This window comes from Azolla caroliniana, unplaced genomic scaffold, assembly GCF_043228905.1.
Source record: "Azolla caroliniana isolate FFs.n. ecotype wild unplaced genomic scaffold, voAzoCaro1.0.p SCAF_13, whole genome shotgun sequence".
NCBI classification, from domain to species: Eukaryota; Viridiplantae; Streptophyta; class Polypodiopsida; order Salviniales; family Salviniaceae; genus Azolla; species Azolla caroliniana.
The window spans coordinates 724,933-748,535 of record NW_028230448.1 but is presented as its reverse complement, the minus strand read 5'-3'; positions in this window follow the sequence as shown (position 1 = coordinate 748,535).

The following is a 23,603-nucleotide window of genomic DNA, read 5'->3' as shown; positions in this document are numbered from 1 at the left end:
AAATGTATGCAATGAGCCTTAGCATGACTAAGTTCGAAATCGTGCAACCCTAGGATTGGAAATTAATCCGTTTTGATCACTACCTCTGTGTCGATTCATCAATCCTTGTATGCATGTATTGTAGTGACATTGCCCCATAGCTCTCTTAAGCTTCAGTGTATCCCCTTTGCTTCTCACTGTAAAAGAATAACGTGTGGAAGCTAGTACACAAGACACAACCAACTCAGCCGAGCACTTGTTGATTGTTAGGTATTCACAGAAGATGGAGGATACACAATATGTGAGAGAGACAGAGAGTGCAGACAACAAACTTAATTCAAAATAATAACACTTTGTACAAGATGATGTGCTCAATGAGCACCTTTTATAGATGTCTTCCAAATGACTGACAAGTACTTCAACGCTCACATGTGAGCTCTAACACTAAATATCAATAGTATTCCTATTTTACTAAAATAGGAATGTCGGCTCCTAACTGATCTGGTCGTAGGCTTCTTCAGCCGACTCGGGTATCAGCTTCTTCAGTTGATCCGGCTCATGCTGAGCTTGTCTCTAAACACTCCCCCTCAAGCTCAAGTTGAGGTTCCTCCGTTTGCTTTGCGAATTCTTCACCTCAGCTCCTTCTGCCAGCTTGCCTCTTGGCCCACACTCCTCGACCCTTTTGGTTCCGTGCTCCTCGACCTGCTCGGTTGACATGTCTCTCCTCGACTCCCCCCTCAAGTTCGGCAAGTTGAACTTTTGTAGACCAAGCATACCCGAGAATTGCCGCAACTTGTCAAGTTTGAGAGGTTTTGTGAAGATGTTGGCCATCTGTCGATCCGTCGGAACATACACCAATTCCACTTCACTAGAGAGAACTCGCTCGTGCATGAAGTGGTAATGCACTTCGATGTGCTACGTCTGAGCGTGGAAGATGGGGTTTTTCGCTAATTGGATACTACTGAGGTTGTCATAGTAGATCACTGTTAGATCGGACACCTCCACCTGCAAATCCTTCCATAGCCTTTTCAGCCAAATGGCTTTGCACGTAGCGACTATTAGCTAGTTAGGACGACCAAGGTGTGGAAAGGGCCATAGGGACAAGCGCGGGTCGAAACCAATATGGGTGGGGCCGGACAGGTAGGTGAGATGAGGGGAGCCGATGTAATGTATGTAAAATGATTAGATAGAGTAGTAACGGTGTCGTGAGGATTTTCAGCCATGGTGGGAAAACCCGAGTAGAACGAATAATACGAGATGTGCAACGTAGCACATATACTTATTAAATTTGTAACCTAGGAGTAAATAAGCAAATGCAAAGTGTAAGGTGTTTTACGAAAATTCGTTGAGTGTAAATATGATGATGTGGACTTGTGTGCACATGGGCACGTAGGAAAGGGGAGTACATGGGGGTACAAATATGATGGGCAGTGGCATTGAAAGCGTGAGGGAAGAGAGTTAAAGGCCCACCGATTTAAGATCATGGGAGATATTCCCCATTAAAGGAAAGGGGATTTGACTCCTCTTTATGTAATGTGCCTCACCCCTTACTACTATACAAGGGAGTGAGGGGTCACTTTTGAGGGGCTTCCACTTTTAGGGTTTTCACTTTTCCAGTTAGGGTTTCTTCTAGGGTTTTGATTTGGCCTACGCAGCCATGGTTGTAATCGTATAGTGGATTCTTAATATAGTTTATTGATGTATCTTGTCTCTATTTTCTTTACCATGCTAACCTCTTATTCTTTCTCCTTTCCTCTTGAGCTCAAAGGTCGAACGAAGGTTAAGCTCCCATTCGCCCTCTACTCCCTAGTCCAAGACCCCCGCGGTTCCACCTAAGATCCTACACGTACCTGCAAAATTCCGCGACAACGGTTTTACATTCTTGATGTAATTGTCCATGATCCCTATAAAAAGGGACATGGAGTCTTGTAAAAAGGTTATCGGTTGTATTGAGTCAGTCTTCTAATAGAATCTTTGTTTGCTATTGGCTGGTGGGACAAGGTGTGAAAAGAGACACGGAGCTGTACGCACAAAAAGCTTAATAAAGGGAGCTGAGTATTTAATGAGGAACGATTGTAACACGCCATGCTTCCTAGAAATAGGAACCATGGAGGCTTATATAAATACCGAGTGATCGAAAGAGTGGGGAAGCAGGAATATTATTTTAGGCAAAAAGTGTACATAGAGGGAGAGTAAGTGCTATACCAATAGTCGATCGATACTTGTATCTATGTGTATTCATAATCGATTATTGTTTCTTGTGGCGTAATCCTATGTGTCTAATGTGTGATCTAAGTATATTGTCTATGTGTAATCATGAGCATGTAATTGGTTGTGGCCGATTCCCTAGGATATTAGTTACTGCATTCTTTACGAAGTTCTAAGGTTGTTTGTATCCTCGAGTGTTGATCGGATTAGACGAACTCAAGCATCCACAATGGGAGTTATCTAGGAGCCCCTTGGGTTAGAGTCACCTCCCTGGATCATGCTTTCGGTTAAGTATACAATTGATGGGACGATCCAAAGCCCTTTCTCCTTCCTACCACAATTTCCTTGGTCTGGTTACTCAGAAGAAGTAATTGGAAGTGTGTTCCTTCAGAGGGAAGGTTGAAAAAGTTATATGCGGAAGCGTCGACACAACCAGCTCAGCCGGACAACAACATACAATACGCAGGTTTAATGGAAAGCTTAAAATGCACAGAGAGTATATGGGAGAGACAGAGAGAGCAGAACATAAACTCATATCGAATGTGCTCAGAGAGCACTTTTATACAAGTCCTTAAAAGGACTGACACAAGTACCATCAGTACTTGAATGCTCATAAGTGAGCCCCTACACTAACTCCCAAATATATTCCTTCGCGAAATATCTTTCCAACGACCTTTCGGTTCCCACCAATTCGGCCCCTTGCTTCTTCAGCCGATCCGGGCCTAACCGATTGGTCCAATCCGATCTGGGTCTCCGTTTCTTCAGCTGATCCAGCCCAAGTTGAGCTTGCTCACGCTCCTCATCTGGTTCGGTTCTGTGTTCCTCGACCCCTTTGGGCCTTCGCTTTTCGACCCCTTGGGTTCCGCGCATCTCGACCCTTTCGGTTAGCTTGTCCGCTCGTAAGGCCCTTGTCAGCTCCCTCCCTGTCGCGGTACCTTTGCTACCTTCTAGTCCATTTGGCCTCCAGTCAATTCGGTTCCTTTGAATCAAACACCTCTTCCAAATCGGGTGCATTCGATTTGTTCCAGCTCTTGGACGAATTGGCTGTCTCCAATTTGTCCTCAACCGTCAGGCCCTTCACCACATTAGAATATGTCCAGGTCTTGGGCTTCTTCCTCTGGTCGGCTTTGTCCTTCTTAACTCTACTGCCCTCACTGCTTGTTCTGACTTTATCAGATGTGCCAACTTCTTCAATCGAGTTGGCTCCCTATTTCTTCTTGTCTCCCCTTGCTCACGCTCCTCATCTGGTTCGGTTCTGTGTTCCTCGACCCCTTTGGGCCTTCGCTTTTCGACCCCTTGGGTTCCGCGCATCTCGACCCTTTCGGTTAGCTTGTCCGCTCGTAAGGCCCTTGTCAGCTCCCTCCCTGTCGCGGTACCTTTGCTACCTTCTAGTCCATTTGGCCTCCAGTCAATTCAGTTCCTTTGAATCAAACACCTCTTCCAAATCGGGTGCATTCGATTTGTTCCAGCTCTTGGACGAATTGGCTGTCTCCAATTTGTCCTCAACCGTCAGTCCCTTCACCACATTAGAATATGTCCAGGTCTTGGGCTTCTTCCTCTGGTCGGCTTTGTCCTTCTTAACTCTACTGCCCTCACTGCTTGTTCTGACTTTATCAGATGTGCCAACTTCTTCAATCGAGTTGGCTCCCTATTTCTTCTTGTCTCCCCCTGTTTTTGTCTTTTCCTCCTTCTATAGTGAGAAAACCGGATGGAATGGGCAAAGTCGTCGATGTGCAACATGTGCACATGTATGTTAGGGAATGTATATAAAATAATAGGGGATATTTATCCCACATTGTAACGTCCTTGCCTCCTTGGACTATAAAAGGAGGGAGGGGTCTCTTGTGAAGGGGTCGCCCATTTTGAGTTAGGAGGGTGTACCGTTAGATCTAGGGTTTGATAGTTTTCTCTTCTTCTTCTTTTATTCCTTAGGGTTTCTACTTTGGTCTTCTTCACTCTATTTCGTTTTAGGCTTTCATTTAGGTCTTCTTCGCCGTCGCCATATGGGTTGGGTTTCTCTTTTTGAGTTGAATCTTGTTAGTTTCGTATACTAGGGTTCGGTGTTTCCTTTCTGTTAGGGTTGCGTGGTTCGGAGTTCCTGTATTCTGAGGGTTCTGGTTCACTATTCTGTCTTCTGTGCAAGACCCCACTCGGCATGGCGAGCAACGTGCTCCCCGATTGGTGTCTTGGCAGGTAGTTGTGGTGTTCTGGTACGAGGACCGTCTCCAGCGCAAGGCGTCCACTCGCGTAGGCGAGCCCCAGAGTGCTCCCCGATTGAAGTTTGCCTGTAGACAACCCCTGTGCCCCTTTGGAATTGGACCGGCTTGAGGCCGGCATTGTAACTTGTGTCCCTTGTAAATATATATGAGAAAAATTCGGTGTGCATATGTCTGTGTTGGTGTCTTTGGGTTTTCGTCCTATCCGGGTGCGCTTGTGCTGTGTGTGTGTTGAGTCATTCTGTGTCACGACGTGTCTCCTCTTTTCGGTCCGGAGACTCGTCCTTTTGTATATATCGGGTCCTAGTCGGGCCGCGTGATTTTTGCTCTTCCCTTTTCTGTACATAAGAGGGTGTGAGAGCTGGTGTGCGTATGTGTGCTCTGACTATCTTTAATTCGGTTGCTTCCGGAACACATCCGGACCCATCCGCATCTGTACGGACCGGTTGCTTCCGGCTTGCATTCGGAATCATCCCAGTTGGTGCCACAACTGGTGTAACCGGCCCTAGAGAAAATGGCCTTCTGGTATCCATCTCTCCACGGTCCATAACCTCGGTGGGCCCGCCTGATCCAACACACGCGTGCGGATTTCCGCGACAACGACACATTGAGATGCTGTAGACCAAGGATCTCAGAAAAGTGCATCAACTTGTCTGATCTGAGTGGTTTGGTGAAGATTTCAACAACTTGCCAATTGGTTTGAACATACCGGAGTTTGACTTCACCGCTCAGGACCAACTCGAGCACAAAGTGATAATGCCCTTCTATGTGCTTCGTCTGAGCATGGAATACAGGGTTCTTGGCAACCTGCATGCTAGTTATGTTGTCATAGTAGATCGGAATCAGAGTCGGTACTTTGATTCAGAGGTCCTGTAGCCATCAAAGACATATGGCTTCACAGATTGCGACGGTAGTACCTCGGTACTCAGCCTTAGTGCTTGACAGAGCCATTGTCGGTTGCTTCTTGCTGCTCCACGCAACAATCGCACTACCAAGGGAAAACATAAAGCCGAATTTTGATCGACAATCCGATGCATTACTAGCCAAGTCGGCATCTGTATAACCGATTAACTATTTATTTGTTCATGCGTGTTGGTATAACAATCCCCGATCTTTAGTGCTGCTCACATATCGCAGGAGTCGATGAGCGCACTGAAGGTGCTCGTCGGTTGGTTGGTGCATAAATTGACTTGTCACCCCGACCAGATAGCTAATGTTGGGTCAAGTGATAGTAAGATATATCAGGCTTCCGACAATTTGTTGGAACCGTTTCTTGTTGCAGGCATGTCCGGAGTTGGGACGTAGCTTCTAATTCCGGTCAAGGGGAGTTGAGGCTGATCGGCACTCGATCATGCCGAACTTGTACAATATATTCAATACATAATGTCGCTGAGACAATAATATGCCATTGGGGGTATGGATCACTTCGATCTCGAGGAAGTAGTAAAGGTCCCCCAGGTCCTTCATCTGAAACGATGCCGCTGGTTAGATTTTCATAGTCGGATTCGGTCCGATCCGACTCATCCTTGTCGATGCCGTATTCCGACATCTTCTTCTTCCCCTTTCTCTTTCCGTGTGAACTGCCTCCTCGGTTCCTCATCCGACTGGTCATTCCGACTCAGTCCCTCATTCAACCCACTTAGCCGGAATGAGATCGGACTCTCTTCTAGAGCTCTGATTTCTTCTTCATTTAGAGGCATCTTAGCCTCACTGTCCTTATCTTGAGAATTCAGAATGGAGTTGTCGGGGTTTAGAGACAAAGGAAAGTTTCACGAAACTGACTCGTTGAAAACGACATCTCAGCTTACTCGGACGTCTTTCGCTCATCCGAGTAGCCGATCAAGATACACTTCTCGGCTTTTGCGTCTAACTTCCTCCGTTTTTCCTTCGGCACATGCACATATGCAATGCTACCGAATACCTTAAAGTGTGCCAAGTTTGGCTTCTTCCCGAAACACAGCTCACAGGTGACACTGCCCCATTTGCAGATGTCGGTTTCTACAAGTAGACGGTTGTACATGTCATAGACATATGCCATGGATGAAGGTAGGGATTGAACCCAATCACATGGTCTCTATTGGGCAACCCTACCAATTGAGCTACATATGCATCCTTGTACCAAAGGTTCAACTTCATGTAGTGTAGATTGAACATTGGAAATTCCTAGCTTGCATGCATCCTCATTTCTAGCTTGCACACATTCTCATGCATTCTCTATTGCATGCATCCTCATGCATTCTCTATTTCCTGCATCCTCATGCATCCTCAATTTCTAGCTGGCTTACATAGCCCTACCTTCTTGTATAAATACTCAGGTGCACCTTGATTCTAATCAAGGTGAACAACACTAGTTATGGGTTCTATAAGTTGAGTTCTTGTTCTTTTCCTCTCTCTTGTTTTCTAGCCCTTTTCTAGTCTTGTCTTCGCTCTACTCTATTATACTTGTTCGTGACAGTTTGTTCACCTTCGTTCCTCTTCTTGCTACCATGTCCGGCTCCTTCGACACCCTAAACCAAGTCATGGCAGCCTTACAACAACTTCAACTAGAGAATGAAATCCTTCGGGAATCATTATGAGAGTTGCAATCCGGTACTTCAAGAAATCCACCACCCGCCGAGTCACAACCACCGTCGGCACCTAGCCGGACCATGTCCTCTTCCCATCCATATGTCCTCAAACCAATCATCAGCCTACCGGACTAATTCAACGGCACGAGGGCGTATCTTCATGACTTCATCAACCAAATTCGGCTTATCATCAAGTTACTAGCGATTGGCAACGGTTCGGTTTAGGCTTAGCCGGTTTAGCATGATCCAAGTCAAACCGGTTAAGCCTAAACCGTTTTGGGGTTCTCAAACTTGAACCAAACAGACCCTTAAACCGGTTTGATAAACGGCTTAGAAACAGGCTTGGAAACTGGTTTGGAAACCACTCTCTCTCTCTCTCTCTCTCTTTCCCTACCTCTATCTAGTAACAACTCTTTCTGCTGTTGCCGTTGCTGTCTGCTGCTGCCGCCGCCATCTACGGCCGCTGTCGCTACTACTGCCGCTGTTGTCACCGTCTGCCGACTATCGCCGTCGCCATCATTCTTGGCCGTCTCCGTTGCCGCCACCCTTGTCGTGCGTAGTCGTTGGTGCTGTCGTTGTTGTCCGTCCCCACTATCACCTACGCTTCTGACGATGTAATCGGCTGAAGCATACATGTCCTTCTACACTCGAACCTAGCGCGCAAGGCATGGATGCTCGACTAAATTTTTTCTGTCCTCTTTGTCTTTTCTTTCTTTTATCTTTTGATTTACAACATGACTTCTAGACGAAACCATAAGGAAACACACGAAGAAATTATAAGTAAGGAATAATTTTTAGATGTCCTTAACCATTTAGTTAAACTAGAAAAATGGGCAAAAGAGATTGAAGCTGAAAAACAAAAAGATAAGGAAGAAAAAGAAGTGCTTATTGTTGAAATAATGAAACTTAAAGTAGACAACACGAACCTTCAGAAACAAGTTAAGGATCTTGAGACATCTAGGGAAGATGGTGAGATATCTTCCCTAGAGGATATTAAGGACGAGATCAAAAAGGTTAAGGAAGAGGTTAAAAGCGATATGGAATTAGCAAAAACTGGGTGGGTTGATGTAAAAAAAAAGGTAATATTAAAAAGGAACTAAAGGATGAAAATATTGTAAACACTACCCTTGAGGCGGAAAAAATGCGTCAAGCTCGATGCCTAAATGTACGAGTTACTGGGCTCAGGGAAGGGGCATCTCCTGACGAAGATGCACAAACATTAGGGAAAATGTTGGGGTACAAAGCCCTACCAATAACTAAAACTTGGACGGTAGGACGTGACACCACTAGGAAAAGAGCTTTGTTCCTTCAGTTTAAGAACTCAGAATCTAGAATCACATTTTTTAAAAAGAGACCAATTCTTTGAGGATTGGGCGGGAACCCTATCTACCTCGATGAAGACTTGACCAAGATGCAAATTGAGCATCATAAAACTTGTATGCCGCGAGTCATACAAGCTCGTAAAGAGGGGCATCGTGCTTTTTACCGAGATAGACGTGTGATCATAAATGATCGCGCCGCCAATTGACGACATGTGGCCCATGTGACAAACAATAAACTTAGGATGGCTTTATGGAACTGTAACGATGCACTTTGGACACACCCTGGCCGTCTAGAGGAGATTTTGAAGGTATATGACATAGTTCTTTTTAGTAGAAACCATCAGAGCCCAAATCGAGTACTACCACGAGTTGACGGTTTTCGTTGGGAATTTGTCTTTAGACAAACCTCATGTCAACATACTACTAGAGGGTCTGGAGGGGTTGTGATACTATTCCAGAGAGAGATACATAATAGGATAGAAATACTAAAGAAAGACCCAGAAGCCCATTTTATGTGGGTAAAAGTCCTCATTAGCAAGAACCAGGCGATATTTATCGCCGTGTGTTACTTCCCCCCGAAAGGATCCCGGTATAATATGGCTGGAGAGGTGAGTATAGTTGATGAAGGAACGCCGCATGGGCCTTCTCCATACAAACCTTTATTGGATAACCTAATCCGATATTCTTCTCAAGGGGAAGTCAATGCGAGAACCCAATCCCGACAATGCACAATATTTCAGATGGATAGAAACCTCGAAATGGTGAATGTCAACCCTTTAGACTTAGACATAACTCCTTCCGGGTGGCCCCATGCCCCATTGGTGCAGACCATAGCTTCCTATACTTTGAGCTAAAATGCAACACCTCCCACGCCACCAACTCTAGTAAACCAAACTAGCACACCATAATACATTTCACGCATGAGCTCGTTGACATCTGCTCTCGCCTCTAGAGAACCTCACTACAGAACTTGCACACACCCTTCACTCAACAACAATTAGTAGCTTCCCATACACGAAACACTCCAATCATAGTAGAATAGGTTCTATGCCACAGAACAAGTGGTATGACGAGGATTGTAGAGAGTTTTATAGACAACTTAAAGTGTCGCAACTTGGTGGTACTATTTCCTCAGTACAGGCTCGAAAAGAGATGCGCAAGATGACACGCCGTAAAAGAAGAGCTTGGGAAGCATCCCAATATTGGGAACTCTACCATATGCTCATGAGTAGGGATTGTGCCCTTGCATGGAAGAGACTACGGGAACCGCGACCACAAACACCCATCGAGGATCCCAATATTTGGCACATGTATATCGAGAGACTCTACCATGTCCCAAACTAACCACCCATCCCAATGCCTTCCACACCCCGACCTAACATGGGGACACTTTTCACGACATCTAGGGTCACGAAGGTCATAAAAAAATTACAACATAGGAAATCCATGGACCACACAGGATTGCGAGTCGAGCACATCATATATGCTCGAGAGTGCCTAGCCCCCTTTCTCACTCTAATCTTCAACCGCGCCCTTGCCGAGGGTTTTCCGCCACAATGGACCATGAACACAGTGGCCCCTATACATAAAGGAGGGGACCCAATGGACCCAAATACATATAGGACCATTATGATAGGCCATACGCTCGCTAAACTATATGGTGCGGTAATGGAAGTGGAGCTTAGCGATTATATGGAAACATTAAGTCTTCGAGCACCTGAGCAGGCTGGCTTTAGACGCGCCTTCTCCACTATTGATTGACCATATCTTCACACTTAGGTGCTTAATTGACCAGACGAAGGCTCGTAAGAAGAAACTATATTGTTGCTTTGTGGACTTCTACAAAGCGTTTGACACAGTTCCTAGGGAGAAGTTGTTTGATAGACTTAAGAGCTTGGAGATACCAAATGACATGATCTGGGCCATTTATGCTCTATATGAGCAAGTCTCTACGTGCGTAAGATGCCTAGGTGGCCTATCTGATTGTTTCACTAACACCATTGGTGTAAAACAGGGTTACCCTCTATCACAGAATCTTTTTGGGATCTACATTGATGAGATCACTGATTTTATTGCTCGTAAGGGAGGCAAGGGAGTAGCTATTGGGGATACGCAAGTTAGTCTCTTACTCTACGCAGACGACATTGTCTTGCTCTCGGAGTCAGAACATGACCTACAAAAGCATCTTAATGCCCTAGATGACTTTTGTACACAACGAGGACTGGTAGTGAATCTAGCGAAAACCAAAGTCCTTATCTTTCATACATTGTCCCGAGTTAGGAGTACATGTCACCTAACCCTCTCTCATAAACTAGTTGAGGTAGTTGGATCATATGTATACCTGGGAGTCACTTTTAGTGCTTGCTCAGGTAAATTCTCGATGACCCAGGCAGCCAAAGATAGGCTAACGAGAGGGTATGCATCCCTCTCACTCTTAGAGAGACAATGCCACCATGCATACCTTCAAGAGCCATGGACTAAGGGATGGCTCTTCGACTCATTAGTGATCCCTTCCCTCATGAATGCATCAGTAGTATGTGCTCCAAGTCTACCATCTGTCATGTGGACGCAATTAGAGAGACCTTTGGTGACGATGTTATCACGTCAACTTTGAAGCAAATCGACAGTACGACATGACATTATTAGAGCAGAGTTCAGTCTGCCCCCGATGTTAGTAGAAGCAATGTTTCAAGTGGTAGTTTTTATTCATCGGATACATAACCAACCACAAGATAGGATATCCCATCGAGCCTTTGAGGCATCTCGATCCCTACATGCGTCTAGAGACACTAGCTCTTGGTATAGCACTGTGGTGAGTTGGTTACTTGCAAACGGCATAGACATTAATAACCTACCCACCCTTAAGTACAACCATGGGACTGACCAAACTCTAATATCTCATGAAGACCGTAATAAAGTGATACGCCAAGAAATATGGCAAATTTACACTCGATATAAATGGATCACCCCACGAGATCCACTCCCATCTAAAATGTTGTACTATAAGGAACACTTCTTGAACTTCTCTCAGCTAGGTTTTATTACATGACGAAGATATCTAGATACATTCTTATCAAATGCACTAAGGGTTGCCATTGGAAAACTTAGGATATCGTCTCACCAACTTGAGATTGAGAATGGTCGGGCTAATAGAGTCCCTAGGGAGGACATGCTATGTAGATTGTGCCACATAGAGATAGAGGATGAGTATCAATTCACATGCAAGTGCCCAACTTATGCCGAGATACGAGTGGAATACCAAGACATATTAGGACCCTCTCCCACCCTCTCCAAACTATTAGATAGACCTAAAACAACATAGGGAGAATAAATTACAAAGTGTTAACCATAACCCTTTTACTATTTACTATTCATCAACTTGTAACTAGTGTAATTTTTCGGGAACAAGGGGAGACGATGAATGTGGATACACTTACACCGCTCGACCTCTCCCTTGAGAAAGTCGAAACACAAAGAACAACCAAACGCCCTCGGATGTTGGGCTTCAAAACAAGTCGACACGAAGTAGAAAGGATTAAGAAGATAAGGGAACATCGACTATGTCGTGACTCTTGAGTAGGAAGCAGAGAGAGAGCGATGGCGATAGAGATAACGATAACGATAGAGATGGCGAGAGCGGTAGAGATAGCGATAGTGATAGCAAAAGAGAGTGAAAGAGGGAGAGAGTGCGAGAGAGAGAAAAGTATAAGTGAGAGATAAGAAATGGGAATGCGATTATATTATGAGAAAGAAGATTACAAGGAGTAGACTAAGGGCTAAAGACTGGTGTTGAACCGAATGAGTTGTGATGAGTGTATGGACTCTTATTTATAGGCCCTTATGGAGTATTCTAGAATGTTCTAGAATATTTTAGATATTTATGAATAATAATAATAATAAATATAATCATGAAATATTCAAGAACATTCTAGAATAATCTAGAATGTTCTAAATATCTCGTAATAACTAAACATATAATTATTATGATTACATCTCACATATGTTATTACAATGGTTAAAGTACAATATGTAAACCAAGAGGTTATGGGTTCGATTCCTGGTTCGCCAAGATGAATGTCATGATAAGCCAAGATGTATGTCTTCATGACATTATCCCCCCTTTTCGATGACGAGTTGCACGAGTCGGAAGAAAAGAGTTCAGACTTGGTTTATGAGGATATTGGTTGTGAAATGCAACAACCATGTCGGAGGCATTGGCAAGATGTTCGGTAGGCTCCCATGTTCGATCATTAGGTGTATAGCCTAACCAATCAACCAAGTAGTATAGTTTGTTGCGAATGATCTTGGAGTCGAGGATAGCGGCAACCTCATATTCAGAGCCATTGGAAACGTCAATTGGAGGTGGGGGAGGTGTAACACGACCCGGAATAGAGCTCGTTGTGTAGGGCTCCAAAAGTGAAACATGGAAGACCGGGTGAAGACGCATATGAGGAGGAAGATCAAGACGAAATGTCACATCATTGATCTTACCACTTATGACATATGGGCCAAAACGTTGATAATCCAATTTGTAGCAAGGTCGGGTCGTTTTAATGCTACCTTGTAAGAGCCATACACGATCGCCTACTTGAAATGTAGTCGATGAATCACGCCGATGACGGTCAGCAATCTTCTTTTGAGTGTTTTGGGCTTCACATAAATGATGCAAAAGCATATCCTCAACTTCTTGGAGTCGAGTGAGCCGATCTTCAGCAGCTGGGTTTTTTGGGAGTTCAGGATGTTCAAGCATCGTCCAACGAGGATGGTACCCAATGTTTGCAAAAAATGGGGAATATCCAGTAGAAGAATGCTCGGAGTTGTTATAAGCAAATTCTGCCAAAGGTAGTAAATCCACCCAATCATCTTGTTGATAGTTGACAAAACAACGTAGATATTGCTCGACTGTTTGGTTGGTGCGCTCACTCTGCCCATTAGTCTCTGGATGGTAGCCGGAAGAGAGTTTACAAGAAGTATGTAAGAGTTTGAACATGTGCCGCCAAAATTTCGAGATGAATTGGGGACCCCGATCACTGATAATATCATCCGGAAGACCATGATGGCGAAACACCTCCCGCATGAGTAAATCAGCTGTCTCTTGACTAGTAATGGTCTTTGTGCATGGAAGGAAATGTGCCATCTTCGTAAAACGATCGACAACCGTGAGAATCGAATCAAATCCCTTGGAAGGTGGAAGATCCGTAATAAAGTCCAAGGAAATAGATTTCCATGGGCTCTCCGGAATAGGCATTGGCTGTAATAAGCCATATGGATGATGTCGAGGCTTTTTTGATCGGCAACATGTATCACAGCTACGAACATAATCCGTAACAAAATGGCGAAGCCGTGGCCACCAATATCGGCGAGAAATCAACTCAAAAGTCTTGTGGATGCCGAAGTGTCCCGCCATTGGTGTGTCATGACATTGTTGCATGACTTTGAGTCGAGAAGGACCGTCAGGCACATACAAGAGAGTTTGTCGAAAAAGTAACCCATCATGCCAACTAAACTGGGTGTAGTCTAGACGAGGATTTTGAGTTTAGGAGCTAGATGCACGATTTGGGATAATATGGCTCAAAACCTCTTGGGCGAACGCATCAGTCGCAATCTGCTCACGAATGGAATCAAGAAGCCTTGAATCTCCCGGTGTGTTGATGGTATGCATTGCCATTATTCGTAGACGATCAGCACCTAAGAGGATTTGCTTTTGGCTTTCAAATGCGGCCTCTCCAGGTTGAAGTTCCATATACGAACGTCTAGATAAAGCATCTGCTTTTCCTTGTTGCATCCCAGGGCGATATAGAATTACAAAATCGAAACGAGTTAAGAACTGCGCCCAACGAGCTTGTCGTCGATTCAAGACTCGAGCACTTTGAAAGTATGTTAGATTTTTATGATCATTGTAGACAATAATCTGCTGAGAAGAACCCTCCAGAAAATGACGCCATTGTTGAAAAGAATCCACAATGGCAAGAAGCTCTTTGTCGTGAATCTCATAGTTGATTTCTGCGGCTTCAAATTTTCGTGAATGAAAAGCCACCGGGTGCAGTTCACCATCATCACCAATTTGGGATAGTACACTTCCGAGTGCGAAATCCGATGCATCAACTTCAAGTATAAAGCGCCTCATTGGATCGACATGGATTAAGATTGGTGCGGATGTAAATGCTTGCTTTAAACCCTCAAATGCAGAGTTCGCATCTATACTCCATACAAATGATCGATTCTTGTGCGTCAGTTGAGTGAGGGGCAACACAATTTTTGAATAATCTTTGATGAACTTGCGATAAAAGTTTGCGAACCCCAAAAAACATTGCACATCTCGCACGGACTGTGGTGTTTGCCAATCCAAAATTGTTTGAACCTTTGATGGATCCATAGAGATGCCATTTGAAGAGACTATGTACCCCAAAAACTCCACTTGACGTTGGTCGAAACTACACTTCTCCAATTTTGCATAGAGACCATACTCTCGTAGCCGTTGCAAAACTTGGCGAACATGTATATCATGTTCTTCTTGAGTTTTTGAGTAGATCAAGATATCATCCAGGTAAACAATGATGACGATATCGAGGAAGTCTCGAAAAATATCATTCGCCATATGTTGGAAGACTGTTGGTGCATTCGTGAGGCCAAAAGGCATCACTGTGTACTCAAAATGACCATAGCGAGTGCGGAACGCCGTCTTCCATTCATCCCCAGGACGAATTCGAACAAGGTTGTAGGCACCTCGAAGATCTAACTTCGTGAAATACTTTGCTTCACTGAGGCGTTCTAGAAGGCTTGAGATCAATGGGAGAGCATATCGGTTTCTAACGGTCACTTTATTCAAGCCTCGATAATCCACGACCATACGAAGCGTACCATCTTTCTTCTTAACGAAAAAGATGGGTGCACCAGCAGGAGATTTTGAATGTTGGATAAAACCATTTGCCAAGTTCTCATTGATATATTCTCGAAGAACCTCTAACTCCGTGGGCGAAAGATTATAAATTGGTCCCCATGGAGGCTCTTTTCTTGGCTGCAAATCAATTGGGCAATCATATGGTCGATGCTCTGGTAGTCTATTAGCCTTCACCTTATCGAACACATCGGAGAATTCTATGTACTTCTTTGGTAGTTGGACCCCCAATTCTTGTGAGCTAGATGAGGGAGTTGCTAAAACCGCAAATACCATCATGTCTTCCTTTCTTCCATCCTCTCGTAATTGATGTATAGAGATTGTTGAAATTGTGGGGGATCCTAGATCCTTAGTTGGAGCTTCAAGAGACTTGGATTGTACGGTGACCTCTTCAATAGTTCTTTTTCTCCAATCAATGGTTGGGTTATGTAACTCAAACCAAGGAAGACCAAGAACTAGAGAGTGCTCCGGACTACTAATGATGTTAAATGAGATGACACTAGCCAAATTACCTAGGACTACACGAATTGGTTCAAACTCTTCGACTATATCTCCTGATGCTATAGGGTGACCATCGATGACTCCTACAGCTACTGGGTTTGGGAGTTTTTTCAAGATGATGTTTTGAGTCAATGCAAACTCGCGATCCATGAAACAAGAATTGGCTCCGGAATCTAGGAGGGCAGAGGCTAGGGCGCGATGACCTGTAGATGTGCTAAGCTCGACTTGTGCAGAAAAAACTCTACTAACTTGATTTGATGAAATGGAACCACAACTAGGTACTGACTCTACATAACTAGGATGGTCCAACCAAATGGCTCCTATTTTGGCCAGACTTATTCGTTTAACACATCCTCTAATTGGCTCAAGACATCAAATCTATTCTCATGGCATGGGCTATTAGGCTTAGTACTTAAGTTATTAGAAGTGATAGTAGAACTTGATGTAGGGTTGTCATGTGCACTTACTTGGTAAACTTGACGCCTGGGTTTATGTGGACAATTCACAGCTATATGTCCTGGACCACCACAGTATAGGCATAGGCGATGCGCCCGACGTCGTTGTTTCTCAGCATCTGATAAGGGCCCTCGACGTTGTGTCGACTCTATTTCCATCGGAGTGGGACCATCCCTCGTAACGGGTCTAGAACCTTGTGGCGGTGTGGCGACTATAGAAGCGTATGTCTGTTCCGGTTGGCGGCGTAACATTTGTTGACGTTCAGAACGTCGCTCAAATAGGCGATTATCACATCGCACAGCTCGGCTAATAGCTTCAGTAAGAGACTTTGGATCTTCATGGAAAGTAAGAAGAAGATCTTTGACATCGTTACGCAAACCCTGACGGAATTGATCCATTAAGGCTGCCTCATCCCAAGGGATGTCGCATGCCAAGAGACGGAAATCTGCGGCATAAGCTGAAGCGGGACGATCTCCTTGTCGGAGTCTTCGAATCTTGTTTATTGCAGTCCTAGTGCTATCCGTATCTCCAAAACTAGCTTGAAACTCCTTAACGAATGCCTCGAAATCCTCCAGTAATGGTGATTTCTTCTCAAGAAGTGGTGCAAACCATGCTAACGCTGTACCGCTTAGCAAGGTTCCTATTAATCCCACACGGGCAACATCAGTTGGATACCGATTGGGATGTAACTGAATCACCAAACGAACTTGATTCAGGAAACCTCGAAAGAGAGATCTGGTACCATCAAACTTGGCAGGGAGGCTAATCTTTGGTTCCCTTGGGGAGTTTTGAACCCCCGCCGCTTGTTCTCGTAATGTTAATATAGTAGCCTCAAGTTGACGAACCCGTTGTGATAACTCCTCATATTGATGAGCTTTCTCAGTACTGACTTGTTGAAGATCCCCGAGTAGCCTTTGATTTTCTTGCTCTAATGCCATAAACTTAGTGGTGAGCATATCGAGCTCCGAAAGGACACGCATATACTCTTGCTTGCTGACCGACTCCATAACCGCGGGGGAAAAAGAAAGAAGGATAAAGAAGAAAGCTTGCTAGGGTTATTGGAGAAAGGGAAAAGAAAGATTCGGTTCAAACTGTCGTGACTCTTGAGTAGGAAGCAGAGAGAGAGCGATGGCGATAGAGATAACGATAACGATAGAGATGGCGAGAGCGGTAGAGATAGCGATAGTGATAGCAAAAGAGAGTGAAAGAGGGAGAGAGTGCGAGAGAGAGAAAAGTATAAGTGAGAGATAAGAAATGGGAATGCGATTATATTATGAGAAAGAAGATTACAAGGAGTAGACTAAGGGCTAAAGACTGGTGTTGAACCGAATGAGTTGTGATGAGTGTATGGACTCTTATTTATAGGCCCTTATGGAGTATTCTAGAATGTTCTAGAATATTTTAGATATTTATGAATAATAATAATAATAAATATAATCATGAAATATTCAAGAACATTCTAGAATAATCTAGAATGTTCTAAATATCTCGTAATAACTAAACATATAATTATTATGATTACATCTCACATATGTTATTACAATGGTTAAAGTACAATATGTAAACCAAGAGGTTATGGGTTCGATTCCTGGTTCTCCAAGATGAATGTCATGATAAGCCAAGATGTATGTCTTCATGACAGACTAGAAGCTATGGTTGGGGTACCTTTTACATTGGGGACACGGGCCACATCCACATCGAAACCCTTTGACCTTTAGCTTCTCTTCGAGAGACTTCGATGGAAATGAAATTAGGCCTAGTATAACATCATTTTCATTGTAGAACATGTTGGTTATTTTATTTTACTAGAACTATTTAGCTTAAAAATCTATTTTTATTTTTATTTTTTACTTTCGATGAATGGGTAAATATCCCATTTTTTGTTGTAAAACATTTGTCTCATGGGCCAATTTTGGCATTAGAAGACGTTAATATATCTTTCTTTCTTCTTTCTTTGTCTCTCTCCTTGATTGTAGTTCTCCCTCACTCTCATTCTCTCTCTCCCCTTGTCTGTTGTCTCCTTCCCTCCCTCCCTCCCTCCCTCTCTCTCGACTATCGAACCATCATGGTTGGCTCATTAATGGCAAAACTATTTGGATGTATAATGGAATCAAAGATAAGTGTATGGGCAGAACAAAATGGTAACAGAGCTTATGGACAAGCTGGTTTTCGAAAACACCGTAGCACCATTGATCATCTTGTCACTCTTCGAATATTAATGGAGGAAAGTCGCTTTGGAGGTAAAGGTTTATATTGTTGCTTTGTAGACTTCAAGAAAGCTTTGATATGGTACCTCGTGAGCATCTTTGGAGGTGGATGGAAGAACTTGAGGTGCCAAGTGAATATATGCTTGCAATTTCCCGAATATATGAGAAGGTTATATGTTGTGTGCGTATGAGAGATAGACTTTCAGATTTTTTCAATAGCACTATTGGTGTTAAGCAAGGATGCCCACTCTCACCAACATTATTCGGTCTATGCATTGATGAATTAGAAGAAATGGTTACCAAGTTTGTAAAGGAAGAATGTGTTGAAGAAGTTGCCATTGGGAATGTTGTGATTATGCTTTTGTTATATGCAGTTGATGTAGTGCTTTTTGCAAATACTTCAGGAGATGCACAGAAGCTTATGAAGGCATTGGAAAAAAATTGCATGCATACTAGATTAAGTGTCAATAGCTCTAAAACAAATATTATGCTTGTGAAGAGTCAAAAAAGAGATAAACCATGCATTATGTACAACAATGAGCCACTTGAATGTGTGGAAAGCTTCAAATATCTTGGCCTTGAGGTTCCTTCAAATCATAAATGGAATGAATGTGCTACATGCCGCTTAGAGGTGGGTAGACGAGCATATTATGCATTTGAGAACACATGCAATCTTGGAGATATTAAGTGTTGGGTCCTCAAGAAATATCTTTTTGACACTTTGGTGACCTTGATTCTTCTCTATGGGGTGGAAGTATGGGGCGGTAGCATCCTTAAATCTACGTGGAAAGAGTTTGAAAATGTCCAAAAACATTTTCTTACAAGGTTTCTACAAGTTAAGAAACAAACACCCTACACCCTACTCCTCCTTGAGATGGAATCACTTCCCATTGAGATCATGGCCATGGAAAGGGTTGTTGAATACATGCTTAAGGTTCCAAAAAGCCCCTCACATCGACTTCCTAGAATTGCGTGGGAAGCAAGCAAAAAGATCCAAAATATGCATAAAAGTAAAATTTTGTGTTCCAGTTGGATGCAAGATTTAGAAAAATGGTTTGGTAGATGGGATGCAAGACACTTGCTTCATGATGTGTCACTAGATTCCTATGTAAATGAGGCCTTTTTGCAACGCCAATGTATCATGACATGGGACAAATGTGGTGGCTCACGCTTCACACATTATACTACAAATGTTGCACCTAACTACAAAACCATATTCTTCGTGGAACAAGGAAGCCGTACACATCGATGCATGTTTGAGGCCATCCCAATATCTGCCATTCAAACCATTGCTTCCATGAGACTTAGCTTGCACGCATTGAGATGTGAGACGAGGCGTTCAGGGAGAAGGAAATCCTCCTTTCCAACTCGTAGCTTCCCCTTCGTCTCTTTGGTGAAGACATGACCTATCTTCTTCGGATCTCTTAAGCTTGGATCGTTAGCGACTTCCTCCATCTTTTGCCAGCTATCTTCCGGTAGCGGAACCGCAACTGGCTTGATCTTCTTATCCACTGTTTTATATTTCGTGTTGATGTCAGCTTCCTTCATCGAGATGCCATGACGGTATTCATCAATGATAGCGTACATGTTGACGGAGTTAACCGAAATCACGCGTTGGTTGTGAAGATAGCTCAAGTCCACGACGTCCTCGATTTCGCCAATGGTGTCGTTAAATGAGGCTTCTTCCATAATATGAGTCACGAACTCTCCTTCTTCTATTATGTTTTCTTCTTTTAGCATCTTCTCGAATTCTTGTATCCGGTGCTTGTGCTTCTTGTCGGGTAGTACTAGTTTACATGCGCCACTAGGTGTGACACATGTTGCTTCTCCTCGCAATCCACGCACTCTTCTTTCTTGTGGGGTCTTGTGATTGCTCGGACTATTTGTGCCCCATGCTTCAATAGTCCGCTCTAAAAATCCAAGGATTCGCCTCCGAGACTATCTCGATTCCTTTCATGATTGGCTTGCACCGTTAGGAATTGGACCGGTCTTTGGTTGTCAAGACTCTTTATTCGTGCGAAGGCTGCTCCATTATCGAACACTTTGGTCTCCATCCGAGATGATGTGATATAAGGTTGCCCTAGGATGACAGGATGCGATGCCGATTCTTGTACGAAGAAGTGTTGATCCATCTCCACATCCCCGATCGTGACTTTGATATTGGGACAAGCTCCGTACAAGTCCTCCGTAGACTTTGTTGCCGCGCGAATCTTCCATCCGTGGTTTGTATTGATTGGCCATCTTCCTTTTTTGTAGAAGTCGGTTGACATGAGGTTGATCTCCGAGCCGTGGTCGATCAAGGCTACCACGGTCTCTTTCTTCTCCCCGATCTTCACCAGCGTCTCCGTTGTCGCTTGTGCCCAATGAGGTCGAGTATAGTGGCTGTCCACCATATCTTCATCGACTTCGTCTCTTGCCATCGTTATGGCATTCGTTTTTGCTTTTTGCGGCTTCTCTTCTTCCTCGTCTGATTGTTGTCTCTTTCTCTTTACAAGGTCCACGATCGTGTCATGGAACTCCTTCGTAATGCCAAGCAATTCCCTCAAGGACAAAGTTACGTGGCTATCAAGAACTCATTCTTCGAGAATCTTCTTTAGGTCCGTCATCTGCTCTATGTCCGACCTTAGCTTATAGGTAGGTATAGTCCTTGTCCTCCGAGCGGGGTCTTCGACACCAACCTTCACGGGCCGAATCGTTTCTTCAACTCGTATGCTCGGCTCCCCTTTTCGGCTTGATTCTCGTTCCTCCATTTGTAAAGGTCGACTCATCTCCGCATCGTCCTTCTTTTTCGCGTTCCTTGTTTCATCTCTTTTTTATGGTCCTTGCTCTTCTATTCTCTTTCTCTTTTCTTCGACGAACACCTCGTGGTTGTCGCACATCACCTCTGCAAGTATGGTGTTGTCGTCCACCGGATCCGGCCACCCGGTTATGCTTTGCACACTTTGGTCTGCAAGCTCTACCTCGTTCGATGTGACTTTTCCCTTCTTCTCATATTCGAGAATGGAAGTCCAAAACTTTGCTCCCGCTCTAGCAGCTTCAGTCTTGTCTTTCCCGACTCTTATTCCGGCCGACGCAGCATAGTGCATCGCATCCACATGAGTCGCATCGGCATCCTCCATAGATTTCTTCATTCCTCCTCTTCCGAAATTCACCCGTAGGGGTCTTCTAGTCTCGCTTGAGCAGATCATGTTGTCCTCTATGTATACGATATTTTGTCGAATCGCCTCTCGAAGGCTCGCACAATCCTTTCTCATGTGGTCCATGCTATCGCACCACACGCATCTAAAGGCTTCTTTTCCTTTAGGGCCCCGACGATTCATGTTGGCTAGCATGACCTTCTCGAACTTCTTCGCTAGCTTTTCAATGATGTCGTCATCAATCTTCTTTTCTTCCACGTTACTTTGTCTTGGCGGCTCAGCTACTTTCGGCGGTCTTGCTTTCTCCGTGGTAGTCGATCCCGTCAAGTCGGTGTCATCAACCCATTGGCGACGCTTGTCAAGCCTATTGCATGCCCGCTTCACCGCAATCCAGTCCGCTACGAGCCCATTTTCTTGAGTATCATCTTCGAGAAGAGTCCCCAACTCCCGTCTATCCTTTATGTCCACGGCCTTTAAGAAGTACAAAGTCTTGTCCTCTTCAAGCAACACTTGGTCCGTATTGGGGAGACGAATAAACATCTGGTCGAATTCGTCGTACACCCTCGAGACGCTCATCTTCTTATTCTTCTTCTCTATCCACTTCATCATGGCATGTCGAGTCATCCTCGTTGAGTCTTCAGTCACGAACTCCGCTAGTATCGTTTTCTCGAACTCAGACCATGTTGTCTTACCTTCTTGAAGCTCGATGACGCGTCTTTGGATGTTGTTGGCGACAACTCTCTTGAAGCTTGCGATTTGACGTGCCTCAGACACGTCCCTCTGATTCATCTCCCTTCTATATGCATCAAGGAACTTCGTAACGTTCCTTCCATCGAATTGGCCCTCGAGCTCTATGACACGATCGACAGCCTTCTCCACGCTCGCGTCGTTGTCCCGAGATCTAATCATTTGCTCGACGATTAGCATCATCCTTTCGAGCTCTCCCGCTTGGTTGCTTGAGGACGCCATCTCCAAGTATTAATCTTGACTTGATCCTTCCTACCGCCTCTTTCACGTCGGGTTCACCACTTAATTATGTCGTGAAGATCCGTCACTACGCGCGGATCGTGAGGCGGAACCGCCGGGGTTCTGGACCGGAAGGATTCAAAGTCGGTACAAGCTTTGGTGCAAGCTTTAGCGAGAAAGTACTTAAGATAGATTGGGAAAGAGAGAAGTTGAGATTACCCGATTGAGAGAGATTGATTGAACTTTTAACTTTAGATTTAAGAAACAAGTTACACGATCAATTTGATAACGAATTTCTTCTTCTTAATTTCATAACCCCAAAAAACGTGTTTTTTCTCCTCCCCCTTCCTTCTTTTATAGATGCTCTCATGCATATGATGCATTTGAGGGTACAAGACATGCATAAATTGCATGTTTGCCAGTTGGCGCTTATGTATTACATGTGGTGCATGATAACCATGTCACTCATTTTAGCTCTCATGTATGAGAATTTACAAGTAAAGTACAATGATAGAAATATAAATTCAACTAAATGGCATGGTTTAATGGTAAGCCAATTGACTCCTAACTTGGAGGTGCAAGGTTCAAATCCTTACTTGCCCTCATTGTATATGTATATATGTATATATATTTATATATTTATTTATCTAGTCGCCGGACGCCGGTTCGTCGGATGCCGTCGGTTACCGGTGCCTCGCCGGATGCCGTCGCCGGTTGCCGCCGGATACTCGTGCCGCCATCGGATGCCGTCGGTTACCGGTGCCTCGCCGAATGCCGTCGTCTCACCGCCGCCGGATACCGATGTCGTCGCTGGTTGCCGCCGGATGCCGTTGGTTACCGGTGCCGCCGCCGTGTCACCGGCACCGGATACCGTTGCCGCCGCCGGATGCCGTTGCCGGATACCAGTGCCCAGCCGGATGCCGTCGTCTCACCGGCGCCGGATGCCGGTTTGCCGTCGGATGCCGCCGGATCACCGGCTCCATCGTTGGTCCGGTTTTGGTTGGCCAAAACGCTTTACGAGTAGCTAGCCCAACTCCACTCTTAGTTCAAGTTACCTTGAACTTTCTATGCTCCACACATAGACACAAAAATAATATCTTTTGCTCTACCTTATATATGATGAGAGCCGTATTTGTCGTGCGTATG